This window comes from Pseudorca crassidens, chromosome 5 (assembly GCF_039906515.1).
Source record: "Pseudorca crassidens isolate mPseCra1 chromosome 5, mPseCra1.hap1, whole genome shotgun sequence".
In the NCBI taxonomy this organism is placed as follows: domain Eukaryota; kingdom Metazoa; phylum Chordata; class Mammalia; order Artiodactyla; family Delphinidae; genus Pseudorca; species Pseudorca crassidens.
In genome coordinates, this window is record NC_090300.1 from 76,791,009 (window position 1) to 76,814,342 (window position 23,334).

The following is a 23,334-nucleotide window of genomic DNA, read 5'->3' on the forward strand; positions in this document are numbered from 1 at the left end:
CACCAACATATAATCTGTCTTTCATCTGATCCCTCTTGGATCCCCTGGATACGCTGGAAATAATCTTTGACAGGTTCAGCTGAAGTAGCTGAGAGAATGGAAATTTGGAGAGCAAGACCCAGACCACAGCAATCTGCTGGCCACACTGCAGACTCCCCTTAATGCAAGTCATCATTTATTACTAACTCCATTGATGACCTGCTGACTGTGGCCTACCACTTCACCAGACCGGTAGGAACAGATGGTCTAATGTGATGAGAGCATCACAGAGTGTCAAGGCTGGAACTCCTTCATTCTACAGATAAGGGAACTGAGCCCCAGGGAGGAAAATATTATAGTTATTCATTCACATTTCTGCTTCCGTAATTAGATTACGAGGTTCTCGAGGGCCAGGACTATATTTTTTGAAGACTCACAGCCTAGTAGAGGGCTTGGCCATTGCAAGATGCTCAATAAATGTTTCTGAAAGGGAGGGAGGGTGGATGGGAAGGGGACTTGCCTAAGGTCACACAGGTTGTAGTGGCAGAACCAGACCCCCTACCCCACAGGCTGCCGTCGGGAGGCAGGCATGCTGGCCGCTCAGGGAGCTGCGCATCTCCTTTCAGCATTGCCAGCTCTAGTTGATGCCTTCCCGCAGGTCAGCCTGGCTCTCTCTATTGCCCAGAAAGTGTCACTGATACCAGACCCCAAGGCATCTGCTGTTCCATAGCAGGGCCCCGGGGTGCTCCCCTGGTCTGTTATGTGAACATCATCGGAAGAACCGAGCCGGACTTGTCTCAACTCCCCTGATGGAGGGGCTGGGCCTGGGCTCTCAACTTAGGCTGGTGTCTCTGGCGGGTTAGGATCCAGATCTGGAGCCAAAGGAGAGCCAAGAGTGAGGGCCCCAGGGTCACAGGCAGGATGGAGCCTAGCAAGACATCCAGGCAAATGGGTGGCAGAATTCTGGAAACGTCAGTAAGGCAGGGCATCAGAAACCAAGGTCCAGAGAGCAGAAGGGACCTGCCCAAGCTCACCCCCTAACAGGACAGAGAGGGATTCGAGGCAGGGACGGTCTCTTCATAGAGGTGAGATGTTCTCTTCCTCGCAACAGCGAGGAAGAGCGGGAAGCCAGAGCAAGTCCCGGAGGAAATACGGTGCAGCTGCAGATTCTGTTTATAGGGCGGCAGCAGCCTCGCCCAAGGTGTGTCAGGAGTCGGGGTGTGGGTGGGACGCTGTGAGGGGAGCTGAGCCAGCTGCATGCCTCTGCGTTGTCTCAGGCTCGCTCCACTTTCTGCCAGCCCTGGGAACCTACCTTGCCTCTGTCCCTTGCACTGGCCCCTCTTTGGGGTTGAGGAGAGGCCGAGAGTTGGAAGTGACTCTTTTCTAAGCAGCCTTCAGGGCCCTGTCAGTGACATCATCTTCTGCCACATCCCTAGACAAGGTATCCCTTGTGCCCCAGGATTGGCACAGAACCCAGAGCTTGGTCCCTGCCCCCAGTGGTCTTAAAATCTTGTTGTGGAACTAGGGCACATTTGAGACACCCAGCACCAGGCACTCTAAGGCCAGCATCGCTCTGGCTACACCGAGCGGGTTGCTCAGAAAAAGCAGAGATCCTCGCAGGTAAGTTGGCTTCTTGGAGGAGGTGAGGCTGGAATTGGAGCCCAAGCATTACACGCTGGGTGAGGGTTTTGAGTAAAGTCACTGCAGCAAGACTGTATGGGCTTCTCGCAAGGGCGGGGGATGGAAAGCTTTGGGGGCAGCCTCAGAGTCACGGGGTGAGGGCTAGTGTTTTTCAAGCATTTTTTAGCAGCAGAATCCTTCACCAAAGGAAAACTTAGGTATCAACGTGCTAAAAGCAGAACTGCTCAGCTTCCCTTTCACCCCGGGGTTAGCCCCCCAGGAAAGGAATGGAGCTCTACAGCTGGACTAGTTCAACCTTCTTATTGGACCAGCAGGGAAACTGAGGCACAGAGAGCCGAAGGACATGCTCATTGGCTCTCGGGCACGGAGGCAGACAAGATTGAGGTCTGTCTCCTCTCCCCAGCTCAGGGCTTCCCCCAGTAGACCTTACTCCCTCCAGAATGCGGCCAGACTGGGGAGACCTTCCACTGGGCTAAGGAATGTAAGTTCCACAAGATGAGAACGATGGAATGTGTTTGGGCAAAGGCATTCTTTCTGGCATTCTAGTGTGGCAGCCTAGCTCAGACTGCACTCTCTTGATGTTTCAGTCCCTTTATTGAGGAGGCTGGCATATTTGAATCATCTGAGAACGATCTCCAGCAATGCAGGGTCAAAGACACTGGTGGGGATGGTGGTTTGGGCTAGAGAAGAACAGGTGTCATTGGTTGAGTTTTGGTAAATAGATGAATTGTCAGTGGATAAGTTCAGTGGATAAATTCAGTGGAAGAATCAGAGCTTCTTAAACTGCATGAGAAATTGTGCCCATCCATTGGCCTAATGACGTGGCTTTAATTAGGAATTCAACAATAACTAAAAAAGTCCTCAGAGAAAGACAAATATATATCACTTGTATGTGGAATCTAAAAAGTACAACACACTAGTGAATATAACAAAAAAAGAAGCAGACTGACAGATATAGAGAACAAACTAGTTGCCAGTGGGGAGACGGAAGGGGGGAGGGGCCATATGGGGGTAGAGGATTAAGCAGTCCAAACTGTTATGCATAAAGTAAATAAGCTACGAAGATATATTGTACAACACAGGGAATATAGCCAATATTTTATAATAACTATAAATGGAATATAACATTTAAAAAGCGTGAATCACTGTATTGTATACCTGTAACTTATATAATATTGTACATCAACTATACTTCAATAAAAAAATACACCTAAAGACCTAAAATGAAAGGTAGAAATAGATAAATAAGCCCCATCTTGAGCTCACAAATAATGCAAAGAACTGATAAATATCTTTGGAAGCTAGACAAGACCTCCTGCCTCTGTCTTCCTTGCAGATTTGTCTTGGCCAAGCCTCCTTCCACTAGGCCTCTACCAGTTTTCGTGACACATCTTAGTTTCTGTTGCCTCATGGCTGAGAAGGCTAGCTGGGACTTGGAGTGAGGTGAAACACCTTAAGTAGGCAGCACATGCATTTATCCTTTTTTTTTTCTTTTTATTCTTTCATATGACCAAGCCTAGAAATGCTTGTCAGAGAACATCAGACACTTCCTGAGGTCTCAGAGTCAAACCTCCCCTCCACTATCACCCAGGAGAGCTGCTCTCTCAAGCCCTGAGTCCCCCAACACCATCTGGTACATTACACACGTGGAGTGCTTTACAGTTTGTAAAGAGCTTTCGAGTATATTCTCTTATTTGAGCCACACAAAAGAGCCGTGAGGCAGGCCAGCAGGCATTGTCCCGATTTTAGAGAGGGTAAAAGCAAGGGTCACAGGGGCAAGTAGACTTGATCAAGGTGGTGTCACTGGTTAGCGTTTATTTAACAGATATCCATTGTTTTATTTCTACTGCCTTATGGATGATATTTGTTGTTACAGCATGAAGCCAGATCTGCTGACTTGCTTCCCAGGACTCTTTCAGCCACACCAGGCTCTTTCTCCTAAGGATATAAATAAAAATGGATTTTCTGCTAGAAACAGGTCAAATGACTTAATACAACTGTAGGCAATTCAGAGGGACCTGGTAAATCCTAAATGAGACATGCTTCATTTGAATAACAAACCAGAAGAGCTCTGAAGCCTGCAGCATAAAGAAATCGAATTATACAGTTGGAGGGAACTCAATATTGAGACCAGTGGCTTTTAAACATTTTTAAAGCACGAAAACCATTCTTAAAATTCAGTTTTACCAGGCATCTCAATAAGAAAGCCTATCAAAGCAGCATCTTTGTAGAACTTGAGGCTTCACTTAATATCTTTGGAAAACCCTCTTATTTATATTGTAGATGAGGAGACAGGCCCAGAGGCCCAGGGACAGGTCCCTTGGGGAATCTGTGAGCTGGGGCTAGAACCCCAAGCTGGTGGTATTCCCACTGAAGGGTCCCCATGCAGAATGAACTGACTGACCCAATTCACTTTTTGGTCATAATCCCCCACTGTCGCCCATATTATTAACACACCCAATCCTTTCCAGTCTCCTTTGCTCGAGCTATTTATTTCCTCTTCTCGGAATGTACTTCTGCCTATGAAACTTGCTTTTTTTTTTTTCCGCTCCACACCTGGATCAAAGGCATCTCCCCTCTCCTGTGAAGTTTCCTCAAGGGTCATAGTGAGACAGACTCACAGTCCCACTTCTGAGTCCCTCTGGAATCTTTGGTGACATTCTTAGGATGTTCCGCTTTGGTCTTAGAGTCATTTGAGGCTTAATCCCACTCCTGAGATTTCATCCTTTTTGAGGACAAAGGCCCTTCCCAGGACCTAAGACAGTGTCTTCTTCCAGCTCTAAAATACCATGAAGCTATGATCTCAAAAGGTGTTACTCTAAAGTCTTTTTTTTTCCAAATGGAATTGTACAGAATCGGTCTCAGTTTTGAATACCTAAGTCCTGGCTGGTTAGATTCTTTTAAAGCTGAGCCAAGTTCCTTCCATCTTGTCCTCTTCCTCATTCTTGAGCATTTATCATGCAGCTCTACATGAACACTGACTGACCTTGACCAGGGCCTGTGAAACACACACAGTTGTTGCCTTCAGGGGCACTGGCTAAGGAGTCCGAATGACCTGGCCCCCCATCCTGGCCCTGCCATTTCCTCAGCAAGCCACGTCCTCCCTTAGAGCCCCGGCCTCTTCAGCCATTACACATGCCCACTCCTCTGTGAGGAGCTGAAGACAGGTACATATAGAGGCATTTATAAACTGCAGGCTGCCTTGTTGGCCAGCCTGTTGAAATCAGTGGGAAAAAAATTAAAGTCAGTGTCTAAGATTTCAAAAACTTGTGTAATACCAAATAACCAGTTTATCTGAATGTTCTCTTTCTAGTGGGTTGCTGTGGCATTATACAGTTATAGGCTTCCTACCATTTGCGGTTCAGCCCTGAGGCCCTTGTATTTGCTGCTCTGGAAATCAGCTCACTGTAATCTACTGACTCCAGTTGAAAATATACATTCATTTCCAAAATATCTTTTGAACATCTACTATGCCAGGTTGTTATGGGTTGAATTGTGCCTCTCAAAAAAGATATGCTGAAGTTCTAACCCCTGGTATCTGTGAATGTGACCTTATTTGGAAATACAGTCTTTACAAGTTAAAATGAGGTCATACTAGAGTAGGGTGAGCCCTACTCCATTGTGACTGGTGTCCTTATAAGAAGAGGAGACAAGAAACAGACGCAGACCCAGAGGGAAGGCTGCCATATGAAAATGGAGGCAAAGATTGGAGTTATGCTTCCACAGCCAAGGAAGCCCTAGGGCTACTGGAAGCTAGAAGAGACAAGAAAGGATCCTCCCCTAGGGGCTTTGGAGGGAGCATGGCCCTACCGAGGCCTTGATTTTGGAAGTCCAGCCTCCAGAACTATGAGAGAATACATTTCTTTTGTTTTGTTTCGTTTTGTTTTGCGGTACACGGGCCTCTCACTGTAGCGGCCTCTCCCGTTGCTCAGCACAGGCTCCAGACACGCAGGCTCAGCGGCCATGGCTCACGGGCCCAGCCACTCCGCGGCCTGTGGGATCTTCCCGGACCGGGGCAGGAACCCGTGTCCCCTGCATCGGCAGGCGGACTCTCAACCACTGCACCACCAGGGAAGCCCCATTTCTTTTGTTTTAAGCCACTTAACTTTGTGGTACTTTGGTATGGCAGCCTTAGGAAACTAATACATTGGCAAACAGGGCATCTAGCAGAGAATAAGATATAGAACTTACATTTTGATGAAGGAGGCATGACAATAGACATAGATGAATAAATATGAAAATGGCGGGTTCAGGTACTAAAAGTAGGGTCATGTGATATTGTAGTTCTTACTTGAAGGAAGAGAAGCCCTTTGTGTAGGCGGTGGGCTGGAACCAGATCACATAGGGCCTTGGGATGCTGTATGGGAAAAGGGATTGTCACGGAGCCACCACGGACAGACCTAACTGGGTTATTCAGATGGATGATGGTGGTTTTGAAAAGAACGGTGGCAATGGAGGTGAAGTGAAATGGACAGATTCGAGATATTTCGTGATGATTGAACCAAAAGATCTTGCTGATGGATTGGCTGTGGAGATGGGAAAAGAGAGGAAGCAAGGATGAATCTAGATTTTTGACTTAAGCCCAAACCATTAATTTTTGAGTAGGTGGTGAGGTCTTTTATTGAAGTGGGGAAGATTAGGGGAGGCACATGTTGGGGGTGAGAGGGATGGAATCAAGAGTTCTGTTAGGTTCGAGATGCCTGTTAAACATCTTTGTGGAGGTGCAAGCAAGCCATTGGTTGTTTGAGTTCAGTGGCAGGAGGGCCTCTAAGACCAGGGTCCTCTCCCTGTATGGTGACAAAAGATTTTTCCAAATCCCAAGGCCTCCAGTGAGACTGGAGAGAGTTTCTTTTTTCCTATTGGAAGCCTTCTCTTTGTCCAGGGTTATAGCTGGGCATATGCCTCCTGAGTGGCCCTGAATAACCGCTAATGCTAACAGACTTGCTAAGTAGTGTGGAAGTTTTTAAACTCCTTCACGAAGTATTTTGTGCTTCCTGCAGTGTCTTCAGAGCCATGTCTAGCTTCATCTGCAGAGTCAGGTCTCCTGGGGCTTCCAGGATAAACTGGGTGGAAGCATTGGGGGAAGCTGTAGGTGACCCTGGACAGTATTTCCAGGACTCCAGGCTCCAAGCTGGTTGACTAATTAAGAAAGCAGAAGAAACTTTTGCTTTGCACAGACTCATTTCCAGCACAAAGAGCTTGGGGGAAAAAAAAAGCCAGAAATTCCTCTACTCTGGGCAGGCCAAGCCTCACCCGAGTGTGCTGACTCAGAAATAGCAGATGCTTGCCCTGGGAGCCAGCAGTTGTTGGCACAATCAAAGATCAATTAAAACCTGCCATTCTGGTTTGTTCTCCCTACACCAGTCCTTCCAGGGCACTTCCTCTCACTTTCAGCTTCCTCCAAAGACTTCTTTCCTGCCTAGTTAACTTGGAGCCCAGTGGCCTGTGAAGGAGGTGGCTGGAAGGAGGGAGGAGCCGTGCACCAGCAGCTAAGACCTGGGGCTTGCTTGGCTTCCTCCAGCACCATTCCTGGGACTGTCAGTAATTCACTGACCTCCCTGGGCCTCTGGTTCCCCAACTACAAAGCAGATAGTGATTGTCCACCTTCCTGTCCTGTGCTTCCAGGGTCACCCTGAGGGTGAAGAGAGAATGCATATGGCCATGCTCCGTAAACTGTAGGCCCCTCTCCAAGTTTAGTGGTTTCTGTGACGTATAGCATATAGAATACGACAAAGTGTGTATTTTTAACCCATCTTAAAATTAACCCTAAGAGAAAAAAAAAATGGAATCATTCTTTTCTAGTTGCAAAATAGTTTAGGGGGGAAGAAATCAATAATCCAGAAACTCCTGGAGTTTCTCGAAGTTGACATCTCCCTGGCCCCAGGGGCCCAGAAGAGGGGGTGTAACTGGGTGCCAGAGAATGGCTACAACACAGGGTTCCAGGAGCCTCCCAGGGAGGGTTGCCAGATCAAGTAAATAAAACTACAGTATGTCCAGTTAAGTTGGAATTTCAGATAAACAACACATAATTTTTAGTATAAGTATGTTCCAAATATTGCATGGGATATACTTATACTAAAAAATTATTCATTGTTATCCGGCAGCTCTACAGGATGCCTGGGTCACATCAAGCAGAGGATTCAGTAGGTCTAGAAAGCCACGCGGGTGGTCAATATGCCTTACTCGTGTCCCCAGGAGAGTGCCCTGCTTTCAGCGTAGGGTCTCCTTACCCTTCAAGCAATTCGGATTAAGGAAATGGTCTGCCTTTACTAATTCAGTATGTGTGTTTGAGGGCTTCCTATGTACAAAAGGGCATTGTCTAAATGTGCAAGACCATAAATCTAGTCACTGTAGACTTAAAGCTCAGAGAGTGTTAGAGGAAGGAGAGGAGACCAGACTCAAAGGAGACAACAAGGTGAAAGGTGAGGAGGCTGTTTGCTGGGAGGAGGACTGAGGAGAAGCCAGGGGCAGGGGCTTCCCATCCCCCAGCACAGCCTCTTTCCCCGCTGACTGGGCGCTTGGACCCCCTAACTGTCATGCCCTTATGCAACTCCTCCCTGCAAAGTCCACACATTGCTGTCACTAGTGGGCTTTGGACACAGGCTTTTCAGTGAGGTGAAGGGAAGCAGTGAGGGAATTACCCTGGGCAACGCCTCTTCTGAGGGAAGCAAATTTGAGATTTTCTGCATAACTTGTCATCAGCAACACCAGACGTGCACAAAAAGGAGAAAGCAAAGAACACTGGCCACTGACCGTGCTGTACTCCCGCCTCAGGAGACACTTGTCTGGCCCCAGTGTCTCCTTCCTTCCCTTCCTTCCCTTCCTTCCTGCCTTTCCTCATTATTTCCTGACTAACTACTCACAGAGGAGAATCAGCCAGAGTCCCACTAATAGGATGCCTACAATCAGAGGTAAGAAAGTTAAGAAGGGGAAAGAACTGAGGCCTGAGATCATGCCCAACTGAGGAATCCAGGAAGGCTTCCTGGAGGAGCTAGCATTTTGTTGTGAGGGCTGAAGCACACATAGGATTTGGACATGTAGTGATGGGTGGGTGGGGGAGACAGGTCACACACAAGCAGAGGAGAGCGCAAGGCAAGGAACAGAGCTGGAGAAGCCCAGAACACAAGAAGAAAGTGGTGATCAGGGAGATTTCAGACCATTCTGAGGCTGGTCTCAGGGTTCAAACCAGGGACTCAAGGGAAAGCAAAGTTTGCACTGTCCTAGGATGCTCAGAGAAACGTTCTGACCCACTTGTTTACCTGTTTTTCTCTTTCCCCTCACTTGAGCACATCTTTCTCTGTTGGAGACTCATTTATAATTCAGGCAACCTCCTTCAGAGGGAGCAGGTGTTTCTCTGGGATGAAGCACCTTGGGAAGCAGAATGTACAAGTGGAAAAAAGGCGTGTCACAGCAGAGCTGGGCAGAGAGAAAATTGGGTTGCAGCAAGGGCAGAGGAGGAGGAGGCTTGTTGGTATGCGGTGACGAGGCAGCAAAAGAGGAAATCATTCCCTTCCTATACCCGCTTCTGAAAATCTGGATTGACTTTACCCTCCTTCAGTCCCACTATCCATGATCTCATCACTAGACTGCCTTTCTTTGAATCTCAACACCCCCTTCCTCCTCCAAGATGTCCCTTTAAAAATGCTCACATCCTTATGAAGGACTGTCTACCCTGAGTTCCTCAGACAGCAGAGCCTGAGGTAAATAAGCTTAAGTATCTGTTTTATTAGGGTGTGCAACCCCAGGAGCAGAAGTAAGGGCAAAGGGGAGTGAGGCGGAGGGAGATCCAATAGAAGGGCATATTTTCAAGCTGGCCACAACTTGTATAAAAACCACAAGTGCTGCTTTCACGAGACCATCTTCTGAGAGGCCGTATGACAACCATATACAACATTCCTTCTCAGTCAGGAGAGGAAGGAAGAAGAATGCATCTGCAAGCTCCCATCTCCTATGGAGGCATTTGGCCCATGGGCATAAGTTCCTCTGCTCTTTCACATTGCACATGCGTGAGCACCAGGCAGGCCACGAGGCACTTTATGTGTCAGCGTCAACAGGTAAGCCCCATCCACATGACGGTGGTGAATGGCGTGGCCTTGAGGTGAAGCACTGTGGTGGCCGGGCCTGGGTGAAGGTTATTGGGACCCACACAGAACTGGTCTGCAGTGGAGACTGGGGCTGAAACAAGTGGCCTTTGGAGAGGCCAGAGAGATTCTGGAGATGCCCATGTGGTATCTGGTTCAGGGACGTTCCTTCATCTTATTATTAGCAGCTGTCGCCTGGGTTACCAGTTAGCTCTTTAGCAGGTGCTTGCCTGCTGGTGACCCCTGAGGACGGGAGCCAGACACGGCTTGGACGTGTCACGGGGTGGAGGTGCCGGGGACAGGGTGGGCATCAGGCAAGCTCACTTCCCCACCCTCAGTCCTAGGTTGGCGTGTGGCTGTGATGCGAATCACCCTGAAAGCCCATTTGGGCCGCTCACCTCCGGCTGGGAGGCAGGCCCCCAGAGGGCCCCGGCAAGCAAATGCAACCCCACTCGAAGACAAGACATGAAAGGGACTCCTGAGGACCCAGCGTTATTGACGGCCTACTCAAGTCAGAGGAAATCAATAGCTCCCTAGAAAGGGCTTTGGGGAAGAAACAAGTGCCGATGAAGAAACAGGAAAAGCAAATACTTGCTCTCCGTGAGTGAGGGTGAGAGGATGAGTCAGGATTTCCCCCGGATTGACAGTGTTTCTATAAACTTTTGACTGACACCTGCCAAGAAGGAGGGTCTGTGTGTGTGAGTAGAAATGAACCACTAGATTGATTTTCTTTCCTTTTTTAAAAAACACATTTATTTATTTTTGTCTGCGTTGGGTCTTTGTTGCTGCACGCGGGCTTTCTCTAGTTGTGGTGAGCAGTGGCTTCTCTTGCTGTGGAGCACGGGCTCTAGGCACACGGGCTTCAGTACTTGTGGCTTGTGGGCTCTAGAGCGCAGGCTCAGTAGTTGTAGCGCACGGGCTTAGTTGCTCCGCGGCATGTGGGATCTTCCCGGACGAGGGCTCGAACCCGTGTCCCCTGCACTGGCAGGCAGATTCTCAACCACTGTGCCACCAGGGAAGCCCTAGATTGATTTCTTAATCTGATCTTCCCTTACCCATCCAGAGATTCCAAATTCCAAAAGAGAAAATTACATAGTTTTCTAAAACATATTAGTACCTTCTTTCGCAAAGCACTCAGGAAAATGAAAAAGGCTTTTAAAGCTCTAGAGGATGTATTTGAAATGCTGTGTACTTCTACCTTGGCAGTGAAAGTAAAAACAAGCCCAGATTGCATTTGAATGGTAAGGTGTCTATCTAATACTTTTCTCCAGGAGTTCCAGGCCCTGCCGTGTGTAAACACTCTCTTCTTTCCCCTAAGGGAATTAGGTGGTCAGCATTATCGGCCCAGTTTGGCAGTTAGTAAAGCAAAGCATGTGATGGGGGACTGATTTGTCCAAAAGAACACAGCAACAGTGTTAGGCATTGTTGTTCTCCACTTTGTCTTCTTGATTAAGTTGCTGTTTCAGACTAGAAATTATGGTAAGGACCCAATGAGATTAAGGACCTCATTGTAAAGGGGGGAGAAGAGGGGCACCAGGGATCACAGAGGGCCATTCCTTCAGGTCTGGACATTTGTTTTTTTTCTCCTTCTAAAGCTGACGTCTCATCAGTGGCTGACAGGCCAGCACTCTGCTAAGCCAGCGAGGACTCTCCTGGGCCTCCCAGGACCTTTGTCTGTAATCAGGGTGCTGGCGTTCGCCCCAGTGACCTTGTGTGGCTTGTATCATGACCTGATGATACCTGAGTTCAGTCCCCCTTTGTTAAGGGCCTTCTATGTGCTGTCTGAGCAGGGCACTGAGTGAGGCTGCACTTGGCAGAGAGGCAGAAGAGAGAACCATTTGGTGCTGACTCCAGTGACTGTGGCCCCCAAGGTATGGTAGTCCTGCAGGGAAGCAGCAGGGTCTGTGGGTTTCTGTCACCAGTATCCAGGGCACAGGGGAAGGCAGCACAGTACTGTGGACAGCTGTCCTAGCTTTGGTTCAAACACCAGCTCTGTCATTTAGAGTTGGTGGTCTTGGGGAAGTGAGTCCTTTAACTTTGCTGAACTTGGGCCTCCTCATCTGCTAAATGAAGGTAATGATCTCTAACTCAGAGCGAGGAGATTAAATTGTATAATATATGTAAGTTCCTGGCACACGGAGGCACTCAGTAATTACAGTCATTGTCATGACTGGTTTAGTCCCGGTGTCTCTAGGTGATCCTATTTTGTTAGACTGGAAGCCGTGCTTCCCTGGTTCCCTTGGTCACTCCTGTTTAGGCTTGTATCTGTCAGGGAGGTCTACAGGTGAAAAATTACAGGCATCCTGGAGCTTGCCTCAAAGCACACCCATTGTTCCCACAGGAAAATCAGGAAGCTTCCAGACTGAAGGGCCCAGGCCCCCCATCTGGAGGGTGGGGTGGAGTGGTATTTGAACACACTTGTTTTTCTTTGCAGATTTTTTTTTGGCAATCTGAAAGGGCAGAGCCTATTGCTAACGAGACAGTGTTTTCCATCTGTATCTTCCCTCTCAGATGTTGTCTGTCATTAGGCTTGGGGGTATGGGAGGGGATCAGATCTCCAGGGACTCAGGATCTGCCCCCAGATTTCCTAACTGGCTAGGAAGAATTCCTTTAAAAGAATGTTGGGGGCTGGACTTCCCTGGTGGCGCAGTGGTTGAGAGTCCGCCTGCCGATGCAGGGCTCTAGAGGGCACAGGTTCGTGCCCCGGTTCGGGAAGATCCCACATGCCGCGGAGCGGCTGGGCCCGTGAGCCATGGCCGCTGAGCCTGCGCGTCCGGAGCCTGTGTTCCACAACGGGAGAGGCCACAACAGTGAGAGGCCCTCGTACCGCAAAAAAAAAAAAAAAAAAAAAAAAAAGAATGTTGCGGGGGCTTCCCTGGTGGCGCAGTGGTTGAGAGTCCGCCTGCTGATGCAGGGTACATGGGTTCGTGCCCCGGTCCTGGAAGTTCCCACATGCCGCAGAGCGGCTGGGCCCGTGAGCCATGGCCGCTGAGCCTGCGCGTCCGGAGCCTGTGCTCCGCAGCAGGAGAGGCCACAACAGTGAGAGGCCCACGTACCGCAAAAAAAAAAAAAAAAAAAAAGAATGTTGGGGAAGGAGACCAAGGTGGTTCCTGGAAAAGTTTCACAGCTAACCTCCCTCCTTCTCCTCTTCCTTCCCACTGCTCCAGAGGCTGCTCTTCTGATGCTGGCACAGCTGAGCTTGACATTAACAGACAAGCCCCGCCTGCTTTCCCACAACCCATTGCTGTGGGGCTCCTTTAACTGAAAGGTATGGCCTTGCACCACTTGTGCCCTTTCTTGGGCCACACACAGCTCCATGAGTGGGTGAAACACACATTACAGATGTGCGCAGTTTGTGCAGGAGAGTGTGAATCTTTGTCATCTATAGGCTTTTGGTTTCTTCAAAGGTTACACGAGATACCGAGTGCTGCCTTCCCCCTCATCCCCAATTCACATATTGAAGTCCTAACCCCCAGTACCTAAGAATGTGACTGGATTTGGAGATAAAACCTTTAAAGAGGTAAGTAAGGTAAAATTAGGTCATATGGATGGGCCCTCATCCAATATGACTGGTATCCTTATAAGAAGAAATTTCGCCACAGACAGGTACAGAGAAAAGACCATGTGAAGATATAGGGAGAAGATAGCCATCTACAAGCCAACGAGAGAGACTTTGGGAGAAACCAACACTGCTGACACATTGATCTTGGACTTCTAGCCTCTAGAACTATGAGGAAATAAATTTCCATTGTTTAATCCATCCAGACTATGGTACTTGTTATGTCATCCCTAACAAAGTGTACTTCCCATTTATGCACTGTCAAGTTTTGTGATCTGTTTTTTTTTTTTTTTTTGGAGTATAATTGCTTTAAAATGGTGTGTTAGTTTCTGCTTTATAACAAAGTGAATAGTTATACATATACATATGTTCCCATATCTCTTCCCTCTTGCGTTTCCCTCCCTCCCACCCTCCCTATCCCACCCCTCCAGGTGGTCACAAAGCACCGAGCTGATCTCCCTGTGCTATGCGGCTGCTTCCCACTAGCTATCTACCTTACGCTTCGTAGTGTATATATGTCCATGCCTCTCTCTCGCTTTGTCACAGCTTACCCTTCCCCCTCCCCATATCCTCAAGTCCATTCTCTAGTAGGTCTATGTCTTTATTCCTGTCTTACCCCTAGATTCTTCATGACATTATTTTTCCCTTAAATTCCATATATATGTGTTAGCATACGGTATTTGTCTTTCTCTTTCTGACTTACTTCACTCTGTATGACAGACTCTAGGTCTATCCACCTCATTAAAAATAGCTCAATTTCGTTGCTTTTTATGGCTAAGTAATATTCCATTGTATATATGTGCCACATCTTTATCCATTCATCCGATGATGGACACTTAGGTTGTTTCCATCTCCAGGCTATTGTAAATAGAGCTGCAATGAACATTTTGGTACATGACTCTTTTTGAATTATGGTTTTCTCAGGGTATATGCCCAGTAGTGGGATTGCTGGGTCATATGGTAGTTCTATTTGTAGTTTTTTAAGGAACCTCTGTACTGTGCTCCACAGTGGCTATATCAATTTACATTCCCACCAACAGTGCAAGAGGGTTCCCTTTTCTCCACACCCTCTCCAGCATTTATTGTTTCTAGATTTTTTGATGATGGCCATTCTGACTGGTGTGAGATGATATCTCATTGTAGTTTTGATTTGCATTTCTCTAATGATTAATGATGTTGAGCATTCTTTCATGTGTTTGTTGGCAGTCTGTATGCCTTTTTTGGAGAAATGTCTATTTAGGTCTTCTGTCCATTTTTGGATTGGGTTGTTTGTTTTTTTTTTACTGAGCTGCATGAGCTGCTTATAAATTTTGGAGATTAATCCTTTGTCTGTTGCTTCATTTGCAAATATTTTCTCCCATTCTGAGGGTTGTCTTTTGGTCTTGTTTATGGTTTCCTTTGCTGTGCAAAAGCTTTGAAGTTTCATTAGGTCCCATTTCTTTATTTTTATTTTTATTTCCATTTCTCTAAGAGGTGGGTCAAAAAGGATCTTGCTGTGATTTATGTCATAGAGTGTTCTGCCTATGTTTTCCTCTAAGAGTTTGATAGTTTCTGGCCTTACATTTAGGTCTTTAATCCATTTTGAGCTTATTTTTGTGTATGGTGTTAGGGAGTGATCTAATCTCATACTTTTACATGGACCTGTCCAGTTTTCCCAGAACCACTTATTGAAGAGGCTGTCCTTTCTCCACTGTACATTCCTGCCTCCTTTATCAAAGATAAGGTGACCATATGTGCGTGGGTTTATCTCTGGGCTTTCTATCCTGTTCCATTGATCTATATTTCTGTTTTTGTGCCAGTACCATACTGTCTTGATTACTATAGCTTTGTATTATAGTCTGAAGTCAGGGAGCCTGATTCCTCCAGCTCCGTTTTTCGTTCTCAAGATTGCTTTGGCTATTCGGGGTCTTTTGTGTTTCCATACAAATTGTGAAATTTTTTGTTCTACTTCTGTGAAAAATGCCAGTGGTAGTTTGATAGGGATTGCACTGAATCTGTAGATTGCTTTGGGTAGTAGAGTCATTTTCACAATGTTGATTCTTCCAATCCAAGAACATGGTATATCTCTCCATCTATTTGTATCATCTTTAATTTCTTTCATCAGTGTCTTATAATTTTCTGCATACAGGTCTTTTGTCTCCTTAGGTAGGTTTATTCCTAGATATTTTATTCTTTTTGTTGCAATGGTAAATGGGAGTGTTTTCTTGATTTCACTTTCAGATTTTTCATCATTAGTGTATAGGAATGCCAGAGATTTCTGTGCATTAATTTTGTATCCTGCTGCTTTACCAAATTCATTGATTAGCTCTAGTAGTTTTCTGGTAGCATCTTTAGGATTCTCTATGTATAGTATCATGTCATCTGCAAAGAGTGACAGCTTTACTTCTTCTTTTCCGATTTGGATTCCTTTTATTTCCTTTTCTTCTCTGATTGCTGTGGCTAAAACTTCCAAAACTATGTTGAATAAGAGTGGTGGGAGTGGGCGACCTTGTCTTGTTCCTGATCTTAGTGGAAAGGCTTTCAGTTTTTCACCATTGAGGACGATGTTGGCTGTGGGTTTGTCATATATGGCCTTTATTATGTTGAGGAAAGTTCCCTCTATGCCTACTTTCTGGACGGCTTTTATCATGAATGGGTGTTGAATTTTGTCAAAAGCTTTCTCTGCATCTATTGAGATGATCATATGGTTTTTCTCCTTCAGTTTGTTAATATGGTGTATCACATTGATTGATTTGCATATATTGAAGAATCCTTGCATTCCTGGAATAAACCCCACTTGGTCATGGTGTACAATCCATTTAATGTGCTGTTAGACTCTGTTTGCTAGTATTTGTTGAGGATTTTTGCATCTATGTTCATCAGTGACATTGGCCTGTAGTTTTCTTTCTTTGTGACATCCTTGTCTGGTTTTGGTATCAGGGTGATGGTGGCCTCGTAGAATGAGTTTGGGAGTGTTCCTCCCTCTGCTATATTTTGGAAGAGTTTGAGAAGGATAGGTGTTAGCTCTTCTCTAAATGTTTGATAGAATTCTCCTGTGAAGCCATCTGGTCCTGGGCTTTTGTTTGTTGGAAGATTTTTAATCACAGTTTCAATTTCAGTGCTTGTGATTGGTCTGTTCATATTTTCTATTTCTTCCTGATTCAGTCTTGGCAGGTTGTGCATTTCTAAGAATTTGTCCATTTCTTCAATGTCCATTTTATTGGCATAGAGTTGTTTGTAGTAATCTCTCATGATCTTTTGTATTTCTGCCGTGTCAGTTGTTACTTCTCCTTTTTCATTTCTAATTCTATTGATTTGAGTCTTCTCCCTTTTTTTCTTGATGAGTCTGGCTAATGGTTTATCAATTTTGTTTATGTTCTCAAAGAACCAGCTTTTAGTTTTATTGATCTTTGCTATCATTTCCTTCATTTCTTTTTCATTTATTTCTGATCTGATCTTTATGATTTCTTTCCTTCTGCTAACTTTGGGCTTTTTTTGTTCTTCTTTCTCTAATTGCTTTAGGTGCAAGGTTAGGTTGTTTATTCGAGATGTTTCCAGTTTCTTAAGGTAGGATTGTATTGCTATAAACTTCCCTCTTAGAGCTGCTTTTGCTGCATCCCATAGGTTTTGGGTCGTTGTGTCTCCATTGTCATTTGTTTCTAGGTATTTTTTGATTTCCTCTTTGATTTCTTCAGTGATCACTTCGTTATTGAGTAGTGTGTTGTTTAGCCTCCGTGTGTTTGTATTTTTTACAGGCCTTTTCCTGTAATTGATATCTAGTCTCATAGCATTATGGTCAGAAAAGATACTTGATACAATTTCAATTTTCTTAAATTTACCAAGGCTTGATTTGTGACCAAAGGTATGATCTATCCTGGAGAATGTTCAATGAGCACTTGAGAAAAATGTGTATTCTGTTGTTTTTGGATGGAATGTCCTATAAATATCAATTAAGTCCATCTTGTTTAATGTATCAATTAAAGCTTGTGTTTCCTTATTTATTTTCATTTTGGATGATCTGTCCGTTGGTGAAAGTGGGGTGTTAAAGTCCCCTACTATGAATGTGGTACTGTCGAGTTCCCCTTTTATGGCTGTTAGTATTTGCCTTATGTATTGAGGTGCTCCTATGTTGGGTGCATAAATATTTACAATTCTTATATCTTCTTCTTGGATCAATCCCTTGATCATTATGTAGTGTCCTTCTTTGTCTCTTCTAATAGTCTTTATTTTAAAGTCTATTTTGTCTGATATGAGAATTGCTACTCCAGCTTTCTTTTGGTTTCCATTTGCATGGAATATCTTTTTCCATGCCCTTAGTTTCAGTCTGTATGTGTCTCTAGGTCTGAAGTGGGTCTCTCGTATACAGCATATATATGGGTCTTGTTTTTGTATCCATTCAGCCAGTGTGTGTCTTTTGGTGGGAGCATTTAATCCATTTACATTTAAGGTAATTATCGATATGTATCTTCCTATTCCCATTTTCTTAATTGTTTTGTGTTTGTTATTGTAGGTCTTTTCCTTCTCTTGTGTTTCTTGCCTAGAGAAGTTCCTTTAGCATTTGTTGTAAAGCTGGTTTGGTGGTGCTGAACTCTCTCAGCTTTTGCTTGAGTGTAAACGTTTTAATTTCTCCATCAAATCTGAATGAGATCCTTGCTGGGTAGAGTAATCTTGGTTGCAGGTTTTTCTCCTTCATCACTTTAAATATGTCCTGCCAGTCCCTTCTGGCTTGCAGAGTTTCTGCTGAAAGATCAGCTTTTAACCTTATGGGGATTCCCTTGTGTGTTATTTGTTGTTTTTCCCTTTTTGCTTTTAATGTGTTTTCTTTGTATTTAATTTTTGACAGTTTGATTAATATATGTCTTGGCGTATTTCTCCTTGGATTTATCCTGTATGGGACTCTCTGTTCTTCCTGGACTTCATTAACTATTTCCTTTCCCATATTAGGGAAGTTTTCAACTATAATCTCTTCAAATATTTTCTCAGTCCCTTTCTTTTTCTCGTCTTCTTCTGGAACCCCTATAATTCGAATGTTGGTGCATTTAATGTTGTCCCAGAGGTCTCTGAGACTGTCCTCAGTTCTTTTCATTCTTTTTTCTTTATTCTGCTCTGCAGTAGTTATTTCCACTATTTTATCTTCCAGGTCACTTATCCGTTCTTCTGCCTCAGTTATTCTGCTATTGATCCCATCTAGAGTATTTTTAATGTCATTTATTGTGTTGTTCATCATTGTTTGTTTCATCTTTAGTTCTTCTAGGTCCTTGTTAAATGTTTCTTGCATTTTCTCTATTCTATTTCCCAGATTTTGGATCATGTTTACTGTCATTATTCTGAATTCTTTTTCAGGCAGATTGCCTATTTTCTTTTCATTTGTTAGGTCTGGTGGGTTTTTATCTTGCTCCTTCATCTGCTGTGTGTTTTTCTGTCTTCTCATTTTGCTTATCTTACTGTGTTTGGGGTCTCCTTTTTGCAGGCTGCAGGTTCGTAGTTCCCGTTGTTTTTGGTGTCTGTCCCCAGTGGCTAAGCTTGGTTCAGTGGGTTGTGTAGGCTTCCTGGTGGAGGGGACTAGTGCCTGTGTTCTGGTGGATGAGGCTGGATCTTGTCTTTCTGGTGGGCAGGTCCATGTCTGGTGGTGTGTTTTGGGGTGTCTGTGGACTTATTATGATTTTAGGCAGCCTCTCTGCTAATGGGTCGTGTTGTGTTCCTGTCTTGCTAGTTGTTTGGCACAGGATGTCCAGCACTGTAGCTTGCTGGTCGTTGAGTGTAGCTGGGTGCTGGTGTTGAGATGGAGATCTCTGGGAGATTTTTGCCATTTGATATTATGTGGAGCTGGGAAGTCTCTTGTGGACCAGTGTCCTGAAGTTGGCTCTCCCAGAGTCAGAGGCACAGCACTGACTCCTGGCTGCAGCATCAAGAGCCTTTCATCCACACGGCTCAGAATAAAAAGGAGAAAAAGTAGAAAGAATTAGTAGAAGTAGAAAGAAAGAAAGAAAGAAAGGAGGGAGGGAGGAAGGAGGGAAGGAAGGAAAAAAGAAAAGATAAAGTAAAATAAAATAAAGTAAGATAAAATATAATAAAGTTATTAAAATAAAAAAATTATTATTAAGAAAAAGTAAATTAAAACAAAACAAAACAACAACAACAAAAAAACGGACAGATAGAACCCTAGGACAAATGGTGGAAGCAAAGCTATACAGACAAAATCTCACACAGAAGCATATACATACACACTCACAAAAAGAGGAAAAGGGGAAAAAAATCATAAATCTTGCTCTCAAAGTCCACCTCCTTAATTTGGGATGATTCGTTGTCTATTCATGTATTCCACAAACGCAGGGTACATCAAGTTGATTGTGGAGCTTTAATCCGCTGCTTCTGAGGCTGCTGGGAGAGATTTCCCTTTCTCTTCTTTGTTCTCACAGCTCCCAGGGGCTCAGCTTTGGATTTGGCCCCGCCTCTGCGTGTAAGTCGCTGGAGGGCGTCTGTTCTTCGCTCAGACAGGACGGGGTTAAAGGAGCCGCTGATTCGGGGGCTCTCGCTCACTCAGGCTGGGGGGAGGGAAGGGCACGGAGTGCGGGGCGGGCCTGCGGCGGCAGAGGCCGGCGTGACGTTGCACCAGCCTGAGGCGCGCCGTGCGTTCTTCCGGGAGAGTTGTCCCTGGATCCCGGAACCCTGGCAGTGGCGGGCTGCACAGGCTCCCCGGAAGGGGGGTGTGGATAGTGACCTGTGCTCGCACACAGGTTTCTTGGTGGCGGCAGCAGCAGTCTTAGCGTCTCATGCCTGTCTCTGGGGTCCGCGCTTTTAGCCGCGGCTCGCGCCCGTCTCTGGAGCTCCTTTAAGCAGCGCTCTTAATCCCCTCTCCTCGTGCACCAGGAAACAAAGACGGAAGAAAAAGTCTCTTGCCTCTTCGGCAGATCCAGACTTTTCCCCGGACTCCCTCCCGGCTAGCCGTGGTGCACTAACCCCCTTCAGGCTGTGTTCACGCCGCCAACCCCAGTCCTCTCCCTGCGCTCCGACCGAAGCCTGAGCCTCAGCTTCCAGCCCCGCCGGCCTCGGCGGGGGAGCCGACAAACCTCTCGGGCTGGTGAGTGCTGGTCAGCCCTCTGTGCAGGAATCTCCCCGCTTCGCCTTCCGCACCCTTGTTGCTATGCTTTTCACCGCGGCTCCAAAGATTTCCCCCTCCGCCACCCGCAGTCTCCGCCCGCGAAGGGGCTTCCCAGTGTGTGGAAAGCTTTCCTCCTCCACAGCGCCCTCCCACTGGTGCAGGTCCCGTCCCTTTCCTTTTGTCTCTGTTTATTCTTTTTTCTTTTGCCCTACCCAGGTACGTGGGGGGTTTCTTGCCTTTTGGGAGGTCAGAGGTCTTCTGCCAGCGTTCAGTAGGTGTTCTGTAGGAGTTGTTCCACGTGTAGATGTATTTCTGGTGTATCTGTGGGGAGGAAGGTGATCTCCGCGTCTTACTCGTCCGCCATCTTCCCGGAAGCCTTAGCCTGTTTTTGTTTTTAATTGGGAGTCTTTCTTTTTCTTGAGTTTGAAGGATAGATTCAAGGGGAGGTTGTTTTATTGATGAGTAAGATTTGCTAGAAATCACCTGCTGAAGCTCTTTGGCAGATTTAGAAAAAGACAAAATGCAAGCCCACGCTCACCAATGTCAGTGTATTTGCACCACGTATCCTAAACCATAGAGATAATCGGAGGAGATGGATGTATTTGTATTGACACAAGAGGTTGTGAGTTGATGGGATTTGTCCTGCCAAGCAGTACCAGGAAAAATGAGTAATTATGATAGCAAGTTTTTCATCTTAAAAATTGATTTATAAGCATCATTAGAGAACTTGATACTCGTTTCACTTAAAAGGCTCTTTTTTATTTAACAAGAAATATGTTTCTGCCAGTTATAATTCCAGCTAACCTAAAATGTTCTGGGCTTCAGTTGTCGATAATTCAGTAAACCTTTAGTACATTTGTGGTTCTTTCTGGGGCCAGAAGGTTCTAGACTTTTTTATAAAACAACTTTCTTTTGAATAGCAGTTTCAAAGAAGTCGCATAACAACCCTGTGAGGCAGTACACGTATCATTACTAACAACTAGCATTTGTGGAGGGTTTTATCTCTTACATTCATATACACCATCTTGTTTAATTGCCAGAGAAGTTAAATGAATTGGTTGAAGATACACAGCAATCTTTAATGTTGAACTGGGATTAGAATTCAAGCCAGAGCTTCTTCCATGACACCATCTTTTTTCTTTACAAATAGGCTTAGAGTTTGGCCTCTGATGGTCTAAAAGTCCTGGAACTAATTTCCTGCCCATCCTTCCTGGACCAGTTCAGATGTCACCTCTTCTGTGTAGACTCCCCAGATAATTCACAACACAGAACTAATCGCTCCTTCATCTGCAGCCCCCGAGCACTTTTTCAGGCCCTTTCTCACAGTTCTCACTCCCTTTTGCTTATATTTTGGTTTTCTGTGTACCCATTTTATCATCCCAATAGACTGAGCTCTGTGAGGCTGAGAGGAGGACTTCCTCAGCCCAGCCACCCCAATGCTCAACCGACAGTGCTCAATGTGTGTTAAGGACGTGAAGATGAATTGCACTCACGTGCCCCAAATGTCAGGTTCAGAGGTGCTCCTTGGCCAAACAGGAGTTCTCGGAGTGTATGAGAACATAGGCACCTCATCTACAAGAACTGGATACATTTTTCCTGATAGAAGGATGACTAATTCACACTACCCCACACCTAAACTAATGCCATCTTCTTGCTACTCCCCAACTGCTTCTTTACTTTGGTTTCTTCACTCTTTTGTTTTTTTCCTTGGGTAGGTGTCAGTGGTTCTAACCACCGACTCTACCTCCTGTGCCCTCCTGCCCCCAACCCTGGTCCACAAACCTGGAGAAACTCCAAAAACAAAGTGCCTTTCAACATGTAGACCCATCGACCTTCAAATTCCAACATGCAGCCACTGAGGAACCAGGGGTAGCAAAAACTTGGTGGGTCTGGAGGCCCATTAATGAAATTTACCTCTCTATTAACATCTTAGAAATGTTACTACTGATAGGATACTCTTTAGAAAAATTTTCAGATGGTAATTTTTCAGGATGCTGGAAGATAACTCACAATTAGCCGTTTTAGCTGCTAAATATTGCTTATCTATATAAATATTTTCCATCACTGGTTTTTCCATAGTCTCTGGGTTCTCTAAAGGTGTCAGACAAACAGCGACAATGAAACATCCTCTAAAATCTGGAACATTACCACTCCCAGGACCCAGTCTCCAACCCAGATCTGACCCCCGAAATCCCTTTCTCCTCACCCACACTCCAGACTCCCAATAGCTGCTTTGCTTGAGGGAAGGTTTTCTTAAAACTGCAGGTTGAGCTGCCAGTTCCTGACGCACAGGCAGGCAGCAGGCTGTGCACTCAGAGCAAAGAGAGATCTTTTTTGAGGCTTGAGAATATCAATATGCGGCTGCTTTGCTAAAATGCTTTCTGTCTCACAGTCAGAGAAATCTGCTTGCCTTGAGCTAGCCTCCAGTTTCTTGTTAAGATCTAATTTTAGAGCTAATTTGGGTTCCATTAGTATATGGTTCTTTTGCAAATCTGACATTAACATTGGCGGCTTGAGGAGAAACAAAGGGAGGAAAAGCCTTTTACCCTAACTGCAGCGATGCGGGCACATATGGTGTCATTTTTCAAGGAACAGATTTTTGTCTTTCTTGCCATTTCAGAGCTGTTTCCCTCTGAAATTACCAGCTCTAATTTAATGCAGAACATGTCTGGATGTCACTGCAGAGATCTAGTTAAACTGAGAGAGCTGGCAGGTCCCACAAATTTGCAAAAACAGCATTCATTTGCACAGTATAATGTCTCCCAAGTTCATGCTCACAGACTGGGAATCAGCCACCAGCGAGTGTGGGCTCTGCCCTTAGAATGAGAGCCCTTGAATTGTTCTGTGTCTGAGGCTGGGACCCTGATTCCCCAAACCTTTGTGAGGGGAGGTTACGGCGTTTCCCATTTCACCCCGTGGCTAGCTGCCCACGTGCTGGGGCCCACATGGCTTTAACTGAGATCTGTGAATCCAACTATGGTAATAGCAGGGAA

The 23,334-nt window shown here is 45.6% G+C and overlaps 2 long non-coding RNA genes across 4 annotated transcripts in view; both read left to right on the forward strand.

Moving 5' to 3' along the window:
- Nucleotides 1-1,271: 1,271 nt before the first annotated feature.
- LOC137225069 (uncharacterized) lies at nucleotides 1,272-13,527 on the forward strand. 2 transcript variants are annotated; one of them, XR_010943673.1, is made up of 4 exons: nucleotides 1,272-1,599; nucleotides 12,869-12,969; nucleotides 13,109-13,221; nucleotides 13,304-13,527. It is a non-coding gene; the product is annotated as an uncharacterized lncRNA (long non-coding RNA). The 2 variants fall into 2 exon arrangements; XR_010943674.1 differs by lacking the exon at nucleotides 1,272-1,599 and adding an exon at nucleotides 6,300-9,674.
- A 6,588-nt stretch (nucleotides 13,528-20,115) lies between these two features.
- Nucleotides 20,116-23,334, forward strand: part of LOC137224496 (uncharacterized) — a 90,183-nt gene continuing 86,964 nt past the window's right edge. For both annotated transcript variants that reach the window (XR_010943367.1, XR_010943366.1), the window contains exon 1: nucleotides 20,116-20,320. This is a non-coding gene — a long non-coding RNA (uncharacterized lncRNA). The remainder of the gene's footprint in view (nucleotides 20,321-23,334) is intronic.